This window comes from Ambystoma mexicanum, chromosome 5q, assembly GCF_040938575.1.
Source record: "Ambystoma mexicanum isolate Mex_15411 chromosome 5q, UKY_AmexF1_1, whole genome shotgun sequence".
Taxonomy (NCBI): Eukaryota; Metazoa; Chordata; class Amphibia; order Caudata; family Ambystomatidae; genus Ambystoma; species Ambystoma mexicanum.
In genome coordinates this window covers 1,319,022,264-1,319,041,532 of record NC_090933.1, presented here as the reverse complement: position 1 = coordinate 1,319,041,532, position 19,269 = coordinate 1,319,022,264, and the positions used below count along the sequence as shown (strand labels likewise).

General features: G+C 47.6%; 1 protein-coding gene and 1 pseudogene across 2 annotated transcripts in view; one reads left to right on the top strand and one right to left on the bottom strand.

Annotated features, from left to right (window-relative positions):
- The window catches only part of LOC138498498 (zinc finger protein 850-like), a 661,846-nt pseudogene that overhangs the window by 312,799 nt on the left and 329,778 nt on the right, over nt 1–19,269 (bottom strand).
- LOC138498478 (zinc finger protein 268-like) overlaps nt 1–19,269 on the top strand; it is a 286,623-nt gene that overhangs the window by 75,631 nt on the left and 191,723 nt on the right. Inside the window, exons 1-2 of one of the 2 annotated variants that reach the window (XM_069622229.1) lie at nt 5,398–5,452; nt 6,212–6,272. The exons of the other annotated variant lie outside the window; for it this stretch is intronic. The gene's annotated coding sequence lies outside the window, so the exon portion shown is untranslated. Of the gene's footprint in view, nt 1–5,397; nt 5,453–6,211; nt 6,273–19,269 lie in introns of those variants that run through there. 2 annotated transcript variants of the gene reach the window in all.

The window sequence follows — 19,269 nt, the reverse complement described above, 5'->3', positions numbered from 1 at the left end:
GTTAATCTGAGGATTATGCCTTCTCAGCCATGTAATTCCTAGTATAATAGGAAAATGAGCGGCTCGTATAATGTCAAATTTGAGAACTTCTGAGTGTTGGAAGATGGTAACGGGCAAATCCTCAGTGGTATGTGTTATGGGTCCCGAAAAGAGGGGAGAACCATCCACTCCTTCCACCTTTTGATCTTCTTTGCGGGCTACCCTTCAGAGGCCCACCATAGAGTCTCAACAAAATTCCCTGCAGCACCACAATCCAAGAGGGCTAGGGATTCCACTGACTTGTTGTTGATGTCGATGAGTCAGGAATCACCATTAGCCTGGAATCCTCAAACGAAACGTAGGGACTGAGGGATTTTGCAGGATGCCCCTCGGACCCTAGTCCCTACTGGCGCCAAGGAAGATCGTTTCCCTGTCGTTTGATTGGAACTTTAGAGCAGTCTTTGAGGCGGTGTTGGTCAGAACCGCAATAGGCACAAAGTCCCTTCTCCTTTCTTCGTCTTCTGTCCGCTGTTGAAGGAGGGCCTCTAGTAGCCTCAATCTGCATGGGTTCTTCATGAGAGTGGGAGGACGAGTGTGATTGTGATGAAGAAGCCATGGGGTCAGAGAGATGTACTGCAGCCCGGTGTCTATGGCGTTCCGAGAGCCATTTCTGGAGACGATACTCAATCTGCAATACGGATGACAGCAAGTCTGAAAAGGTTGGCGGTCGAGAAGATCTAGCAAGCTCGTCCTTTACCTCTTCTTTTAAGCCTCTTCAAAAGATGGCATATTGAGCTTGTTCCAGCCATCCAGCCCCAGCTGCCAAGGTTTTGAAGGTAGAGATATATGATAAGACGTCGGAAGACTCCTGTGGAACATCCAATAAGTCTTCACAAGCCGTGAACGTCAATTCTGGTGTTTCGAAGTTCTGTTTGAGTAACGTCTGGAACCCGGTAAAGTCCTGCAAAATCGGATTCGCACTTGTTACCAACGGGGTGGCCCATTCCAGCGCATTACCAGTCATGTTGGAAATCAAGAAACCGACCCGTGACTGGTCCGCAGCAAAGGAACGAGGCCTGAAGGTAAAGTATACTATTCAAGCCTCCAAAAACTCCTTTACCTTCTTGGGGGATCCATCAAACTTCCCCGAGGCAAGCGACATAGAAAAGCAATTCTACAGGTGGAGGTTCACGTGCCATAACTAATTGCTTAAGTACAGGATTCTCTGCTTTCATTATCTGTAATTCTTAATAGAGCACCACCATATAAGAGGCCGTGGGAATGAGCTGTCTCTATCTAACCTTGATAATCATTGAATAGAGCGCCACCCTATAAGAGGCCGGGTGAAGGAGCGGTCTCTATCTAACCTTGATAATCAGTTAATAGAGCACCACCCTATAAGAAGCTGGGGAAATGAGCAGTCTCGAACTAACCTTTATAATCAGTGAATAGAGTGCCACCCTATAAGAGGCCGGTGGAATGAGCGGTTTCCATCTAACCTTCATAATCAGTTAATAGAGCACCACCCTATAGGAGGCCAGGGGACATATGACTGGGGGTTGGATTATACAATAGAAACCCCTTTAAATGGAATGAACAGACTCTATTTAACCTTGATAATCAGTTAATAGAGCACCACCCTATAAGAGGCCAGGGGAATGAGCCGTCTCTAACCGTGATAATCAGTTAATAGAGCACCACCTTATAAGAGGCTGGGGGAATGATCAGTCTCTATCTAACCTTGATAATCAGTGAATAGAGTGCCACCCTATAAGAGGCCGGTGGAATGAGCGGTTTCCATCTAACCTTCATAATTAGTTAATAGAGCACCACCTTATAGGAGGCCGGGGGAATGACCAGTCTCTATCTAACCTTGATATTCCGTTAATAGAGCACCACCCTATAAGAGGCCAGGGGAATGAGCGGTCTCCATCTAACCTTGATAATCAGTTAATAAAGCACCACCCTATAAGAGGCCCGGGGACATATGACTGGGGGTTGGATTATACAATAGAAACCGCTTTAAATGGAATGAGTGGTCTCTATCTAACCTTGATAATAATTGAATAGAACACCACCCTATAAGAGGCCGGAGGAATGAGCGGGTTCCATCTAACCTTCATAATCAGTTAATAGAGCACCACCGTATAAGAGGCCCAGGACATATGACTGGGTTGGATTATACAATAGAAACCACTTTAAATGGAATGGGTGGTCTCCATCTAACCTTGATAATCAGTTAATAGAGTACCACCCTATAAGAGGTCAGGGGAATGAGTAGTCTCCATCTAACCTTGATAATCAGTTAATAGAGCACCACCCTATAAGAGGACGGGGGAATGAGCGGTCTCTATCTAACCTTGATAATCAGTTAATAGAGCACCACCTTATAAGAGGCCGGGGGAATAAGCAGTATCTATCTAACCTTGATAATAAGTTAATTGAGCGCCACCCTATAAGAGGCCGGAGGAATGAGTGGTTTCCATCTAACCTTCATAATCAGTTAATAGAGCACCACCGTATAAGAGGCCCGGGGACATATGACGGGGTTGGATTATACAATAGAAACCGCTTTAAATGGAATGGATGGTCTCCATCTAACCTTGATAATCAGTTAATAGAGCACCACCCTATAAGAGGCTCTGGGACATATGACTGGGGTTGGATTATACAATAGAAACCGCTTTAAATTGAATGGGTGGTCTCTATATAACCTTGATGATCAGTTAATAGAGCACCACCCTATACATAAGAGGCCGGGGGACATATGACTGGGGGTTGGATTATACAACAGACCTCCATTTATTTGTGGTGAAGAGTGTATCCCCCAAAGGAGTGGCTTTTGCACACAAACACGTTTTTGACCCAGAGATACAGACCAGAAAATGGGCTCTAGGAGCAGAAATCAGGTTGTTATGTATTTCAGACGGGTCACGAGATGTACAAAGGTAAAGCTCCTAAAATAGAACATCGGCATTGGCTGAGAGACCATAGGAGTGATTTGGCTCAGAGAGACGCAGAACAAATGTTGGCTGCACTAACCACTAAAAATAGTGTAGAGATTTGGTCTATTTTAAAAAATCTATAATAGCTACCAACAAATGGCACGGCAGGTTAATCCCATTTCCGAGGAGGAATGGGTGATTTACTTTTCTGAGTTATTCTCTCTACCCTCTGAAACTCAGCAGACAACTGGGGCTACAGAGCGGTGTGAAAGGATATTGACTTTCAATTTGGATGACATCATGAGGTTTATTGCTAAGTCGAGTAACTCTTGGGCCCGGATGGGCTTTCAAATTGGATGTTTAAGTCTTATCTGGTTGCCTGGGTCAAGATCCTGGAGACTTTGTTTAATCGGGTCTTGGACACTAAATGTGTGGTGTCACGTGCCCTTACGCAGAGGGTCACGTGACACGAGCGAAATAAAGGAATCACCGGAACTGGCGTGCGAGCGCCAGTCCGGGTTTAAGCACCGCACGAGTGAGTCGTGCCGTTCTTCGCGCTGCGGCCTCTCCTGCGCAGCGCACCCAACAGGCCCGCCCGCGCTCACTGCCTGAGGCCGGGCGCGAGGGCAAACATCACACTGGCGACGAAGGTGGGATAATGTGGTGTCACGTGCCCTTACGCAGAGGGTCACGTGACACGAGCGAAATAAAGGAATGACCGGAACTGCCGTGCGAGCGCCAGTCCGGGTTTAAGCACCGCACGAGTGAGTCGTGTCGTTCTTCGCGCTGCGGCCTCTCCCGCGCAGCGCACCCAACAGGCCCGCCCGCGCTCACTGCCTGAGGCCGGGCGCAAGGGCAAACATCACAAAATGTATCCCAAGAGGCGGGAAGAAATTGGTGGTCATGCCGATTTTTAAGAAAGGCTATCGGGTAGTTCCCCAGAATTTCCGCTCCATAGCCCTTCTGGATGCTCCGGGAAAGATATTCGCCTGACTTGTATTGAGGCATTGGTTGGGATGGGTTAAGGAACCCAAATGTCTTGATTCCTTCCAATCAGGCTTTGTAGCAGGACTAGACACCTCGGTCAACTTGATGGCTCTGAGCCTGGTAAAATAAAAGTCATGTTAACGGGTCAGCCAGTATATATGGCGTTCATTGATTGTAAACTAGCCTTTGAAAGAGAAAGATAGTGCCCCCCTCGCCTCTATTGTCCCTTTATATTCGCAGTTTGTTCCTTTTCCTGCGTATACTATGGGGATTCTCTCTCAGCGCTCATCACATAGATGTCTGGTCATTGAGCATGCGCAGTTTGTTCCTTTTCCTGCGTATACTTTGACGATTCTCTCAGCGCTCAGCACGTGCCATTGATGTCTCAGGGCTCGACATGTTTACACCTCTGTATAAGACTTGGATCTTTGAGCATGCGCAGATCCTTGATCATGCGCAGTTTGTTCCTTTTCCTGCGTCTACTTTGGGAATTCACTCTCAGCGCTCATCACGTGCCATTGCAGGTCTTTGAGCATGCGCAGTTTGTTCCTTTTCCTGTATACTTTGGTGATTCGCTCTCAGGGCTCGACATGTTTACACCTCTGCATAAGACTTGGATCTTTGAGCATGCGCAGATCCTTGAGCATGCGCAGTGTGTTCCTTTTCCTGCGTATACTTGGTGCTTCTCTCTCAGCGCTCTGCACGTGCTATTGCTCTCTCAGCACGCGGCATGTTTACACCTCTGAGTAAGACTTGGATCTTTCAGCATCCGGTGTAACAAGATTTGCGCATGCCTGTCTCATCATGATTTTAGTGCGCATGCTCAGAGGACTCGTTTCTTAGCAGGACGCATATTATGGGGATCTGTATCTCACATCTCAGCACTGAACGTGCCTCGGGGATCGATATCTGAGCAACGGTGCACATCATCCTATAGGATGGGGAAGCGCCTGCGTGGGTCCGCCCACGCTTCCGATAATTAAGAAGAAGAAGAAGATATCTGAGCAAAGTATGCTCTGGGGATAATGTCTCAGCAATACCTATGTTCTCACGAGGTAACTCGGAAATACGCATGCGCAGTTACGGTCTCGGCATTACACGGGCTCTGAGGAGTATTCTCAGCAGTGCGCAAGTTCTTCAGAACAGTGTTTGAACACTGCGCATCCTCTGAGGAGCATTCTCAGCAGTGCGCAAGATCTTCGGAACTGTGTCTGAACAATGCGCATGCTCAGAGGAGCATTCTCAGCAGTGCGCAAGATCTTCGGAACGGTGTCTGAACAGTACGCATGCTCTGAGGAGCAGTCTCAGCAGTGCGCAAGATCTTCGGAACCGTGTCTGAACCTTACGCATGCTCACAAGAGCAGTCTCGGGAACCGTGTCTGAACACTGCGCATGCTCTAAAGAGTAGTCTCGGCACTGCGCATGTCTGTTCCACGGTTTTGCTGATGCAGATCTTTATTTCGGCCAATCTGCACTCACTCTTCGAGGACCGAGCCTTTTGTGAAATATATCCAGCGATCAAAGTGGGCGGAAACTAAAGGGTACGACGTTCCCTTTTTTGTTTTAAAGAATACTTTCTTTTCAAATTCATCTCTACTGGAGACTCGAACGTGGGCCTCCCCGAGATCAAGCCAGTATAGCATTGCACTGCTCTATCTCTCACGTGTGTGAAAGGGATAATTTATTTCAATATCCTGGGATGTAAAACCCATTCCCAAACAGCCAAGAAGCCCAGTGTGACAGTGATCTGGATCTGCCTATTGTGGGATTTTGTTTGCAGGCAATGGGTGTGGGGTGGGTGCGGGGTGCATGTGGCTAGGCATGTTTTTAAAGAGGTGTGAACAGTGAAGGGGAGGCTGCATGAAGGTGCAGGCGGAATGGGACAATGACAAACTAATGGTGGTCATTGAAATCCATTTCCTTCCGTTTTCTTCAGTTTTACTAGAACTGTTGTAAAGCACAATGTTGCAGGGCGCAGTGGAGGAAAGGAAGGACCCATGAGTATGGGGGAGTGGGCAGACATAGGGGCAGGGTGAGGGAACATAGTTCCACACACTTTTAAAAAACATTTTGACCACTGAATCCTTCACAATCCGTAACCTGCGACTATTCCCTCCTCTTGGTGAGAAAGCGATCATCTTTTTTGGCCTCGTGCTAAGTTGTCTCTGCTTGTTCTTCATAAACCTCCAGTTAATCCTGTCTTCTGTGTATGTGATGGAGGATGCATTACTGGTGGGGAGAGGAGATGTCTTGTGTTTATACTATTTAATTAATAACATAAGAATGTCTTCCATTTCTAGATCTACACACACTAATGTGTCATCCTGCTCTGCACAACGTAAGAAGCACAGGCACCAAAAGGTAAATAACTGTTGTATTTTGTTTCTCTGCACAGCTTGCTCTATGCTTCTGATATAGCCGACTCCTCCCATGTGATCCTCACCCCTAATACCACCCCCAGGGCGAGGAACAGGTAGCGACTACCGTCCCTTGGTCACATGGGAGGAGATTGACGCCAGGGAATCAGTGATGACTCCACAGGATTCATCACACCTGTCACACCGCCCTGATCTTTAATTCAGGCTAGATCATCCAGGATGGAAACCAGTACAGGCTCAGTGCCCATAATTGAGCAGAAACCCAATTGTGCAGGATCCAGAACTTGCTGGTCTTCCAGAAAAGACCTACGCTGGGGAGTGACTACTGACTCCAACAATTTCATAAAGAAAGGGAGTAAAGAAATGGGACTATAGTTTGCTACCACTGTAGCATCCAAAGATGGTTTCTTCAATAGTGGGATAACCAACGCATGTTTCAGAGTGGCAGGAAAGAAACCATGAGCAAGAGACGAATTGAGGTCTCCAGCGAGAAACTCGCCTATCTCCTTGGCTATAGAGTTAAAGATGGAAAGAGGATTCTCATCTACAGATGAGGCCGATTTTAGACAAACCCAGCGTTTACTGTTGTGGCGAGGCTAATAAGTTGGAAAGACTGGAACCTCTGTAAAGGTACCACATTCTCGGAAGGAGGTACAGAAGGTTGCAGCACAGCTGTAGAGGACACTTGGTTTCTGATGTTATCCCTAATAACCTTGATTTTATTTGTGGGTGGGGGGAGACCCGATTGTTGCCACGTTTCTGGGAATCTAGCGCTACTGATGCCAGTTTCTGAGCAGAAAGATCTTTCACTGGGCCTCATTACACGGTAGGCAGAGGACCAAGGTGCTTTTAGCACCTTGGTCCATGCTGGTAAAATACTGGCACCGCCGTGGTGGAAAGGGGAATTACCGCCCTATTCCAAGGTTGGTGGGGTGGTAATTCCCCCTTCCCCCATTGCCCTTCCCCATTCCCATTTTTGCCCCATAGGGCTCTATGGGAATGAGGAAGGTGCTAATTACGGTGCCGCAAATTGCGGTACCGTAATTAGCACCCTGGTCCTTTTGCGGGTTGGTTTTTAATGCCTGCTAAACAGCAGTAAGGCGGTAAGGGTTTACCGGTACCGGTGCCCTTACCGGTACTGGTAAACCCTTACCGCCGTCCGTGTAATGAGGCCCACTGCCTGGAAAAGTTGTTTTGGAGCATTGACAGCTGATTGAAAAATGCTACCAAAGTAAGATTTGTGTAGCCTTTATTCCAAGATGAGAACCAGAGAACTGAGGGACATGCAGCTTTCTATACCAATTTTTTTTTTTTTTTGGTTGCAAATTTCTTTTTATTAACTTTTGACAGGGTCAAGCATTGAAGCACTTCAACAACATGAGGGGTGGACTCTCTTAACGTACTGTAATCAATTGGACACATTACGGCCTTGTTACCCCCTCTGCGCCCACCCCTTTGCAACCAGAGTTTTTCGTTCTCTTTGTAATTTTATGATTGGAACAGTTTAAATCCTGGACCAAGTGGACTATTTACGAGAGAGCTCTGACCCTTTCGAGCCGTGTCTTTCCTCTCATGTGCAACGTTTTGTCACGCCGGGCCTGTCCTTTCACTGAAACCTATTATGGAATTGCAACCATTCCGATTCCACTGTGGCGTTACTCCGGTGGAGTGCTGCCGTTATCTTTTGCATAAGGTAAAATGTCCTTTGCTGTTGACGACCACTCTTGCATCGTGGGATGGGACCTCCTTTTCCTGAATCTGGCCCGACATGCGCAAGCCGCCAGTAGCAAAAAATGCACTAAGGGCGTGGATGTTCCCTATCTCTCCTCCCCATGTTTTAAGCCGAAGAGAACCAGCATCAGGTCTAACCCGAGTACTATTCCGCCCGCTTCCCTGATCCATCCCAGGACCTCTGTCCAGAACACCTGCACCCTGGGGCAGTCCCACCACATGTGCCAGTAGTTGGCCTTAGCTCCGCATCCATGCCATCAGTGGGAATCAACTGCTGGAAACTTTCTGGAGAGGTGTGCAGGGTCATATTGCCAACGATGAAGCAGCTTTATGGCATGCAACTTGTACTGACAGGAGATGGATGTTTTAAAAGCCTGCCTACACATCTTCCTCCACCGGTTGTCTCCCAGCTCCATGCGTAAGTCTTTCCCCCCAGTGTGTTCAGAGCCCTTGTATAGCCCCTCCCCTGGGCTCCAGTAGGGCTCCATAGAGGCGGGAGATAAGTCCCCTCATATCCGGAGGTTCATCTAGAACCCTCTCGACTGGAAGGAGGTCTCTCTGGGGGCATTCACTTTTACATTTCTCAGACATGAGCATTCCCTTCAGTCTAAGGTATAACAGTACTGATTGTGTGTCTAGGCCCAGTGCCTCCTCCAACTCCTAAATGCTTGTGAAATCCCCTTTTTTTACTAGTTGACCCACTCTGGCTAATCCCCCTTCGAACCAGGCTTGGTAATGCTCGACCTCCGGAATAGCGTCCCTGACTTGGTGGTGCCCAGTTGTGGCTCATCCGGGAGGGCCAAGCGGTGATCCCCCCCCCCCCCCTAGCTCATTTGGCCAGTACCTCAAAGTGGACCCCCAGTATTGGATGATCTCTGATCCACCTCGGGAGTTATTTCTAGGAACCCAGAGCCATTCTCCCACTGTTACAGGGAGTAGGTGTTGATTTTCCAGAAACACCCACTGTTTGTGTCACCCTCCCAAAGTTCTCTATCACTTCCATGGAAGCAGGGATGGACTGAACAGGATTCCTCAAGTGTAGCATGATGTCGTCAGCATACAACCCGAGTTTGAACTCTCGATCACCAACCCTGATACCTTCTACTTGCGGGGTCCTTCTCAGATCCTCTGCTAGCACTTCCATCGTTAAAGCAAAGATCAGGTGTGACAGAGGAGACCCCTGTCTGGTTCCCCTTTGAAGAGATAAGGTCTGTGACAACCTTCCGTTGACTGTAACTCTGGCCGTCAGGTTTTCATACAACACCCGAATAGCCTGCTGAATCCCTTTGCCAAAGCCACATTTCTGAAGAACCCCATACAGAAAGCCCACCCGATCCAAAGCCTTCTCTGTGTCTATGGACGCCAGGACCGGGTTGCCCCCCTTTCCTGCAGAGGCCTCCATAAGATGCAGGGTCTTGCGCATGGTGTCGGCTCCCTGTCTACCTTCGATGAACCCCACCTGGTCCGAAGTGAATCATTCTCGGCATGAGGCCCTCCATTCGTTTGGACAAAATTCTGGTGAAGATCTTGGCATTGAGCAAGGAAATGGCACGATACGATTTACAGATCTCTGGGTTCTTATCTGCCTTCAGTATAACAGTAATCAATGCTTTCCCAAAAGGGGGAGGGGTGCCTGTGGCTATAATGTTGGAGAAGAGGTCTGCCAAGTGTCACGCCAGGGGCCTTGCAAAGGTCTTGTAAAAGCCTGCTGTATAACCATCCTCCTCCGGGGCTTTTCCCAGTTTCAACCCCGCTATGGCTTTCAGGACCTCTTCCGGTGTGATTGGCTTGCCTAACTCAAGGCTCTCTCCATCCCGGAGGCTTGGGAGGGGGACCTTGGCCAAGTACCGTTTTAGGGAGTCCTCATCCAGGGTCTCCTCTTTTCTGTATAAATATTCGTAGAATGCAGCTAATTTGCCGGCGATTCCCCCTGCCTCAGTGCGCTTGGGCCCTTCGTGCCCATGGACCGCCTTCACCCACCTCTCCGCCCTCTGACCCTGGAGGTTTGCCGCCAGTATTGTGTCTGCCTTGTCCCATTGTTCATAATATTTTTTTTTCAGGAACTGCAGGCTCGACAACAACCTACCCATCTCTGTGTCTCTGAGTTCTTGGCATTTTCCCCTTGTCGCCTCAAGGTTTCAGCCAGTTTTGCGTCGTCCTTACCTTCCACCCTCTTTAGGTTGCAAATCTCCCCACAGAGGTTTCGGGCTAGTAGGGTCCTAATTCTCTTTTTGGCGGCGCCCTCCCTAATAAGGAGACCCCGCCATGTTGCCTTTGCCGCGTCCCAGATCATACCCTTCTCGACCTCCCCTGTGTCATTGAGACAGAAGTAGTCCCCAATTGCCTCCTCCATTTCCTCGGCGAAGACTGTGTCCCTGAGCAGGAGGTCATTGCATCTCCAAATAGATTCCCGTGGTCTCAGGCCTGACAGGACCACATCGAGTCTCACCATGTCATGGTCTGACCAGCTGATCGGGAGATGTTCGCTCATACTAGCTGTTAGGTAAGATTTCCACAGAGCTGGTAAATCTTCCTTTGCTGGTTCAACTCCAGAACTTTTTGCTTTTCTAGTGGGATATTTTTCATTAATACCTGAGTGAGTGGGAACCTTTTTCCACACTCACCTGTTGTTAACTCTTTTTATGGGTGTCATTCTTAAGACTCTCCATAGTGTCTTTTTAAAGTTATCATGTCTAACAACTTATTGGCAATAAGTGCCTGTTGTTGCTGGGTTGCCCTAGGGGCTCCCCATTTAACTTTCTTGTGCTAACCTTGAGTGAACTACAGTTCCCAAGGGTAGAAAGGATCTTTGGATCCCTTTTACATTTTATTCTGTGAAACCAGCACCCCCCAACTTATGTGGAGTGCTGGGGAGATACAATGTATCCCCTTTCACATTAAAACTGTAACAATTCTGCTACAGTGACAAGCTTACCTGCAATGGCTGGTGGCAGTGATACCTTTTACTAATTTGGTGCACCTTTACCGCGGGCTGTGATCACAGCTGCAGTAAAGGCACCTAAGGGTGCTAATTTTCCAAAAATGGCCCCTGTCTTCTTTTTCTGCCATTTCAGTGTTTCTTGAAAGGGTGGGACATTCCTTTGTTTGAGTTTTGTCTTTGGCGGGAGTCCCCTGGCCACCCCACCCAGGCTCCAGTCAGTCTGTAAGCACAGGAAGTGCGGGAGGAGTCCAAAACATCCCCCTCCTTTGTCTTAGGCCTTCCTTCAACTGGGCCAAATCTCAGTGGGGGGTTGGCTGTCCTGATTGGACAGCTAACCGCCCCTTTCTTGTAAAATGCGGGTAGAGAATGCAAAGGTTGTGTTGCAGTTCCTGATAAATACTGGAAACCTGGAAGCTGAAGGGATGTCGACCACTGCAACAGAAAACCGAAGAGGATGACGAAGGAAAAGCGGCGGGAATGATTTCCAGCGACCGGAGAGGCTGCTGTGTAACCAGAGCCTGCTGCAGCCCTTCCTTCCGATTGACCTGGGGTCTCCGAAAATGATGACTTGAACCCAGAGCCTGGTGAGACCCACTAGACTCACGACGACCTGCATTTTGAGCCATCCCACGGGTTGCTGCAACCTTGCGTTCTTGCAATACCCCAATACCCTGGGACCTCCAGCCACTGTGCGGTGCACGGTCTTCCGAATTCCGAAACTCATTGAAACTTCATAGGCATCCTGGTGTATCTCCAGAGACATGAATCGATTCCAAAAAGTCCCCTCAGAAGAGTGTTGGACCTTTTAAACGACGAGAATTCAACCGCGACTTTCTGTCTTTTTCTGTGCTCCTTGAAAAGGCGCCAAAACAACATTCAGCCATGAGAGAAATCTTGCCTAGAGCCTTCTTCATCGATCCCTGCTGCAAAGTCCCTTCTGAGGTTTCGTGTTCAGTCTCCAGGACAAGGAATCCACTGACCGGGTATTTGGCTGCAGTCCCTGAAATTCTCCTGCTGCAATCTCTTCTTCATTACTGAGGTACTGTGTTGGCTTGGGTATATACTTACCTTAAGCCTGTTTGGATTTCTGTGTAGTCCTGGGGTGTTTTCTGTGATTGGGAGGTCCCTCGTCCAGTACACCCAGTCCCACTGCTAGAATCCTGCTGGGGTGCCTTCTGTGAAGCCCCTGGACCCTCTTCTAATCCTAGAAGTAAAGTACTCACTTGTTTGCCAGTTTTCCTAAGGAAACTCTGACTTTTGCTACTGAAGAACTTATTCTAACACTGCCTGTTGGTCACTAGTCCTAGTGACCCCCCCTTCTGCCACTGAGAACACTCATGCTCTAAGGGAAAGACTTTGAAGGGATTGGGACTTATGCCTAGAAAAGAAATCAAGTGTTTTACTTACTTGTTATTATCTTTATTGTTTTTGGTTTCTATAAACCTTTACAAAAAGTTTGCACAAAGTACAATTGAATGATTACAGAAAGTACAAAACATTTCTTATCTAAAACAACTACAAACATACTTACTTAAACATTTACATATTAATACACTTAAATCCAATTACAAGATAAAACAAGAATTAGTATTACCGAATAAGAATGTAATCAGAATTTCCTTAAGAATATTAACAGACCAAATCTACATATAACAATTTTAAAATATCCTACCAAATACATAAAACATTTAGCCAAAAACAGGAGCAATATCATACTAAATCACAAATAATTCTCAAAAATTCATGAATTCGTATTTTTAAAACCATGGAGTTCCCATGCAGCATTTCATACCATAGGTTAAGTCTATTCACATTTGAAGTATCCTGTACAAACATTGCAAAATATTCAATTCTTTGTTTCAAAAGTGCTGTGCATATCAACAGTAAGTGCATTAGAGATTCAATGACCCCATTTTGATTACTTTGTCTACAATATTTGATTACAGCACTACTATTCCTTATATTCTGAATTTCGTGAGTGTTTAGGACATTAAAATGGAATCTCATGGTCAAATTTCTATATGCTCTTGATGGATATTTTTCTAGATAATTCTCGGGGGCAGGTTTCCATTTCCAAAATGAAATTGCTTGTGAGTACAACGAGAGTTTAAAATCACCACATTATTATCCAATCAATCCGAGGCTTTTAACAGTTCTTTCACTTTACCCGGATTCCTTATGAGAATCTCTATAGATAGACCCAAATCACTAAGGCCCTCATTACGACCCAGGCGGTAAGTTACCGCCTGGGCCGTGACTTTACCACCATGGCGTAAACTATTTTACGCCATGGTGGTTGGCGGACTTACCGCCCCATTCCGAGGTTGGTGGGGCGGTAAGTCCCCAATCCCCATTTACCCTTCCCCATTCCCATTTTTGCCCCATAGGGCATAATGGGAGTGGGGAAGGCGTTAATTACGCCACCGTAAATTACGGTGGCGTAATTAACAACAAGGTCCCTTAGCGCCATGGATTTTAACACCTGCTAAAAGCAGGTGTTAAGTCCTCCATGGCGCTAAGGGAACTCGGAATCAGGCGGTAAGGGTCGGCGCTGTTTACGGCGCCGTAAACCCCTTACCGCCTGAGTTGTAATGAGGGCCTAAGTATTTTATCACAATCACTTTTTAGCTCACACATAAAAACCCCTTCCAAATCTGTTCCTAGAAAGTAATACAGCGTATTTGCTTCTGAGACAAGACATTTGCGTAATAATGACAGCTTTTTCCAATGTATAATACTCTTTAAAGAGGGCAAGCCCAGCTCGCAACGTAAAAGTTCCATTGGTAAACATTTCGGTATAAGGTACCAAAGCCTCTGAACAAAGCTCAAGTCCATATGTTAAGTGTGGGATTGCCTTTGAACAATAAAACTCTAAAGAGTTGGTTAGTTGGTAACTGTAATTCTAAGAGTGAACAGTTACAAAAGTTCTTACTGATCTTGAATGTGTGATGCACTATTCTTAAAAGTATGGTTAACATCTTTTCTTTCTTAGCCACTGTATTGCCAGTCTAAAAGAAAGTAGATGCAACGGTATTTTTTCTCTCCTGTGATTAGGTTGTGCCTCTTTACAAAAGTAATGTGTTGGTTCCACCAGATTATTCCTGTAGGGTAATTGTATGAGTGTCCTCCAACTGTTGGTATCACCAGGTTAGTCCTGCTAGGATAACTGTATGAGTGTCCCCCAACTGGGTCTTGCTTCCCCTGACTTGCTGCTAGCCTGTCCTTAATAGGTCTGCATTAGGTTGTTGCCTACCTAGAATAACTATTCAGTAAAGTGTGACATTGGGTTTTACTTTCCCCTTCATTGTGAAGTTAAAGTAAGTGGGTTTTACTTACCTTGTGTTAGCTGTGTGCCATCCAAAACAAGTTAACAGAGTTATTGCTTACCTCAATCTGGGGTTCCCTGATTTCCAAAGCATCTGTAATTGTATATTACATCCTTAGGTTTTACTCACCTGGTATAACTGTGTGTTATGGCAAAAGTAGTTATAGGTTTTTACTGCACCTAGAATAAGTGTTTCACTATTCACCAAAAGTATATTGTCCAGTTGACTGTTTATGTAATTTGTTCCAAGAGTCACTGTACAACTGGAAGGCCCTACTGTCCTTGTATTACCAAAAGTAATCTAAAAGTAACCATTGGTCTTTTACTCCCAAAGAATAGGCTTGACCTATACTAAATGTGTATAACAAGGTTTTGACTTCCCTAGAACTACTGTTAGGTGTTCCAAATAAGGTTTATACTTGGGCATGTGTGCGTTGAAGTATAGTGTGTGTTTTATATTGTGATTTCATATAATGTGTTAGTACTTACTTAACTCCTAGATTTATCTGGGCCTACCTGTATTTAAATAAATCCTTTATTTTTACAATACATAGTGTTTCAGTGTTTCTTTGGATCAGTTGTATTACAATGTTCACTTGTACTGTATCTACTGCCCTCTCTCCCTCCTAAAATAAGCCTGGCTGCTCTGCCTACGCTACCATGTACTCAGGTGGTACAGTCTTATACTAAGAGTGGAGTCTTGTACTGCCTCAGTTGAATGGTTTTGAAGAAGTGGGTAGCACTTCAGAAAAACTGTCCTAACACTAGCCCTGTTGATTTGCTGGTGTTGCATGAACTAGTAATCTATCCTCGTTCTAGACCTGCGGACTGCCGAGTAAAATGTATAACCCTTCACGGTCGGGTTGGCGTCTTGCCATACATCATCCAACCCCCGGTCCCACATGCAGTCTCCCAGTCCCTCTCGCGTGGTTCCAGATCTGCCCCCGGATGTGATTTGCCCTCCTGTGGTCCATTTCCTTCTTTGCCCACATGTTGAAGTCTCCCCCCAGGATAAGAATACCCTCTGTCCTACTCAATATCTCACCCATGGCTTCCCTCAGAACTTGCATTTGGCCTGTGTTTCGGCAGTAGACTGATACAATGGTTACTTTGGAGTGTTCGAGGAAGCCCGAGACCACTAGGGCTCTCTCGTCTACCCTTGTGTTGGGACATGTCAGGTAAACGGCTTGGTTGTTAGGCCATTGTCTGTCACGGTGTAGGAAAGTGTTTGTGTTGGAAAAGAGGTAGGGGATAGAATATCTGAGTATCCTATGGGGTAGGATGGGGAAAATGTGTTATAGGGAAGGTGGTACCGTGTCTCACCCTTTGGTGTCCCACTTGCACTCCCAAGGACCCCTCTTCCAGGCGATCCTCCCACACCCGTCCACCCCCAGGAACTGGATCCAATAGCGATGACCATGTCTTGGTCACCTGGATGACAGATCCCCGGGGATTAGCGGGTGAGACACCTTCAGGTTTCCCACAGAGCATAAATTAGTTTTCAAAAATTGACTAGCAGCCTTTGCTAATTAATATTTCTCCAGAATGGGGTCTGGCATGGATTCACATGCTCATGAATATTCCCTGTCGTCAGGCTGAGAATCCTCGGTAACAGAAAAAAAATCTGTTTCATTTCTGAACTGTATTTCTCCTAACTAATCCCTGAGCTCTGGGTCATAATGCCCCTAGCCAATGACTGTGCTCTACATAAGCCCCTCCTCTGGCAGCCATCTTCAGATTTTTACCGCTTGTTCAAGTGTTGGGAGTCCTCATGCTTAGCTCTTGAGCTTTTACTCCGTTTTTCACTTTTTGGAAGAGTTTTACTCTATTTTTCGGTCATTCGAGCCCTTGTGCTCCATCAATCAACCTTCCCATTAACGGGCACCCGTTTTTTGGATTCTTCAGCACCCCTCAAGGGCGGATTTCATTGAGTTTCTTCGTGGAGGCTTCCAGAAGATCTTCAAGGCCTACACCGCGTGGATCATAGCGACGAGGAGAAGGATTCCCCCTCTCTTTAAGCTTTGTACCGAATACGGTTTGCAGAATGTTTATATGGACAATACACATCCCCAGTGCCTCTACTGCCTGCACCCAGTGCACAAGGAGGAAGATTGTGCATTTTGCAGTGAGCTCGCGAAACGCACATTGAAGGATCGACGTAAACGGCTGGAGGAGTGGCTGCAGGCCAAGGCCTCTACCCTGGGTGGCACCCAGGGGCATGTCTCTTCCGGCTCCGGGAAAGCTGAGCTGGCTTGCAAGTCCTTTGAGGGTGCCCCTCCCACGGGAGTCCAACAAAATGCAAAGCACTGCAAGTCCACTACTGTCTGGAGCGCCGTTGCAGCGGGCTCCTCGGTGGCCAGGGCACGTTCAACATGTCCAGCTGCTTCGGTTGCCAGTCATTACTCTGAATCTTCATCTGAGAGGAAGTCGGACCACCCGGGCAAGCTCAAGGTGGCCCCAGAGGCAACCAAAGAGAAGACCAAACAGGGTATGACGTCCGGCCTACCCTTGTTGATAAAAAGGCCAAAGGAGGCCCAGTCCCGACCCGTCCCCCAAGGAGAAGGTCAAGAAGGACAAGGTGTCTGGGACGACCACGGAGGACAAGAGACCTGTCAGATCGTGAAGGCCCAGGTGCATCAGACGAAGGTGCCTCCTTCCATCGAGGTGGTGGTAGTATCCCTTTCGAAGGCCGTGGGGGTGGACCCACAAGGCACCCTTCCTAAGGCAAGAGTGTCCCTCCCTCCTAAGGCATGCAGTGTCCCTGCATTCCAACCCACCCAGAAGACCCTGGAGAAGGGGATGCCAATCATCTCCCCGAGACAGTTCCCTCTGGACTCCACGAAAGGGGGGGGCGCGGAAGTCCTCCAGGGCACGGATATCTCCTCAGAAGAGGAACTTGTCTACCTACAGACTCTCCAGGAAGGCTATGGCAACGAGGAAAATATCGGAGTCGCGCCCTACAACGAGGGTACAGATGAGGGCAACAATGACGAAAATACCATTGAGGAAGGCGATGAGGGCCTCGGGACGACGAGGTCCTTGGCTCTGCTCCTGTGCCCCAGCTTCCAATATGCCCTGTGCATCAGCTGCCCCCTAGAGACCTCTCAGTGGACATTCTCTCTACGCTGAATACGCTGATCTCTGAGATATCGAGGAGGATGCCGTTTTTATGCCGATGACAACCCCGCTCATTTTTTGCTCATGGAAAACGGCTTTCCTCGTGGCTATCACCGTGGCCAGGTAGTTTGTGTCATGATCACTGCTTCCAAGGAGCCAGGACCAGCCCAACGTCCTTGGAAGCAGGCCCCTAACCCTAATCCTAGGCACCAGCCGGTCCTCACTGGGACCTTTTGGACCTTGTCCTGGCGCCGGTGGCACCAGGCTCATCAAAACCTTCGGTCCCGGCACTGGAAGCGCCGGGCTCATAATAGGTGTGAAGATGCTTGGGTGGACTTACCTGCAGCAGACCATGCTGCTTACTTACCAGCCACTTAGAAGCCATCTGTGAACAGGAACTACTTTCTTACCTGGGTGGGGCAGCTCCACTCCCTGGATACAGCACTGGAACTCTTCTGGAAACTGGAACTCTTTTCTTACCTAGGCGGAGCCGTGGAAGAAGACGCCTCATCACTCCAAGGCTATTTAAACCACACCCGATAGATGAAGCGTGCTTCGCGTTATTCTGCATCTGCAGCAGAACGCTCACCGAGTCTGCTCCGGCCTTTCTTCTTCCGATCCTGAACCTGCAAGAATCCTACTTACCATTTCTGTATCCAGACAACATCAGCACCTGCAAAGAACAGAAACAACAGGTTAACAAGGCAAACTTTACACGCAGTGCTTACTGACCTGATCCATCGGCTGCGGCCGTTTCTTCACGCCGCATCTTCACCTGCAAAGACAAAAGCATTGCCATACTTACCGGCACGCTGTGAATTCCGGATTTCTTCGTTCCGCATCGCCGCCTGTGAAGACAAAGAATCATTAAGAACTTACTGGCATTCCGCGGACTCCGGCGCTGCAAACCAACATCTGCAAAACAAAAGAAAAGACATTAAGCAGGTATTTACTTACATCCATCACGCTCGTAGCAATAAAACGCCTGCGAATATTCCGGCGTCTCTTTAACACGAACTAAGCTGCAAGGAAAGAGACAGTTAGAGCGCTTGCCATACTTACAAACTTCCAGGCGCTTCACTTCATCTTCCATCTCAAGAGCCCTGCAATACATAAGGGAAAAGCATTATACAGAGTCTTCAATAGTAACGTGTCACGCATTTAAAGACTATAAAGACAAAAAGGTGTCCAGAAACTCACCGCTCGTGCAGATAACGACGGTAACCATCCTCTGAAGTCAAGAGGCCTATGTTTCACCAGTGAAGGAACTGGCAACGGCACCCTGCACCAGACGCAGATGGAGAGCCCAGCATTCACCTATATAAGGTGAGCACGTTGACCTGGGGGCTCTAAGAAAAAGCTGGGAAGAGAGAGAGAGAGGGACATTCAATAACCCAGACCCTTAACCCCCATATTCTTTCACCTGCAGAAACCTCACTCTTCGAGTCCGACACACAGTGAGAAGAGGTTCGACCCCAGAAGCCAAGCGAGTCCTGCACATAACTTTTCGAGTCACAGACAGCTTCCTGCCAAGACCCGCGCCTCCGTGGGAATCAGGTGAGCGTTACAGAACGCGAAGCCCACCACAAAACTCCTACCCAGGCGCAATGGAAACCTCAGACACTGATCAACTAGCCCAGTTGCTCGGGGAATTAAGAGCAGAAGTACATGCAGCTCGTCAGGAAACAAACTCTCTAAGAAGGGAACTGATAATTTCCAAGGAGCGAACAGAGGACCTTGCTAGGCAGTTGTTACAAACGCAGGCAGGACAGACACCTTTGCCCGTTCCAGGAGGAAGTTATCCTTCTGCATCATCTTCAAATCCAGTGCAAATCAATCTGCCCGGTAATGTTCCCTTGGCTCCGC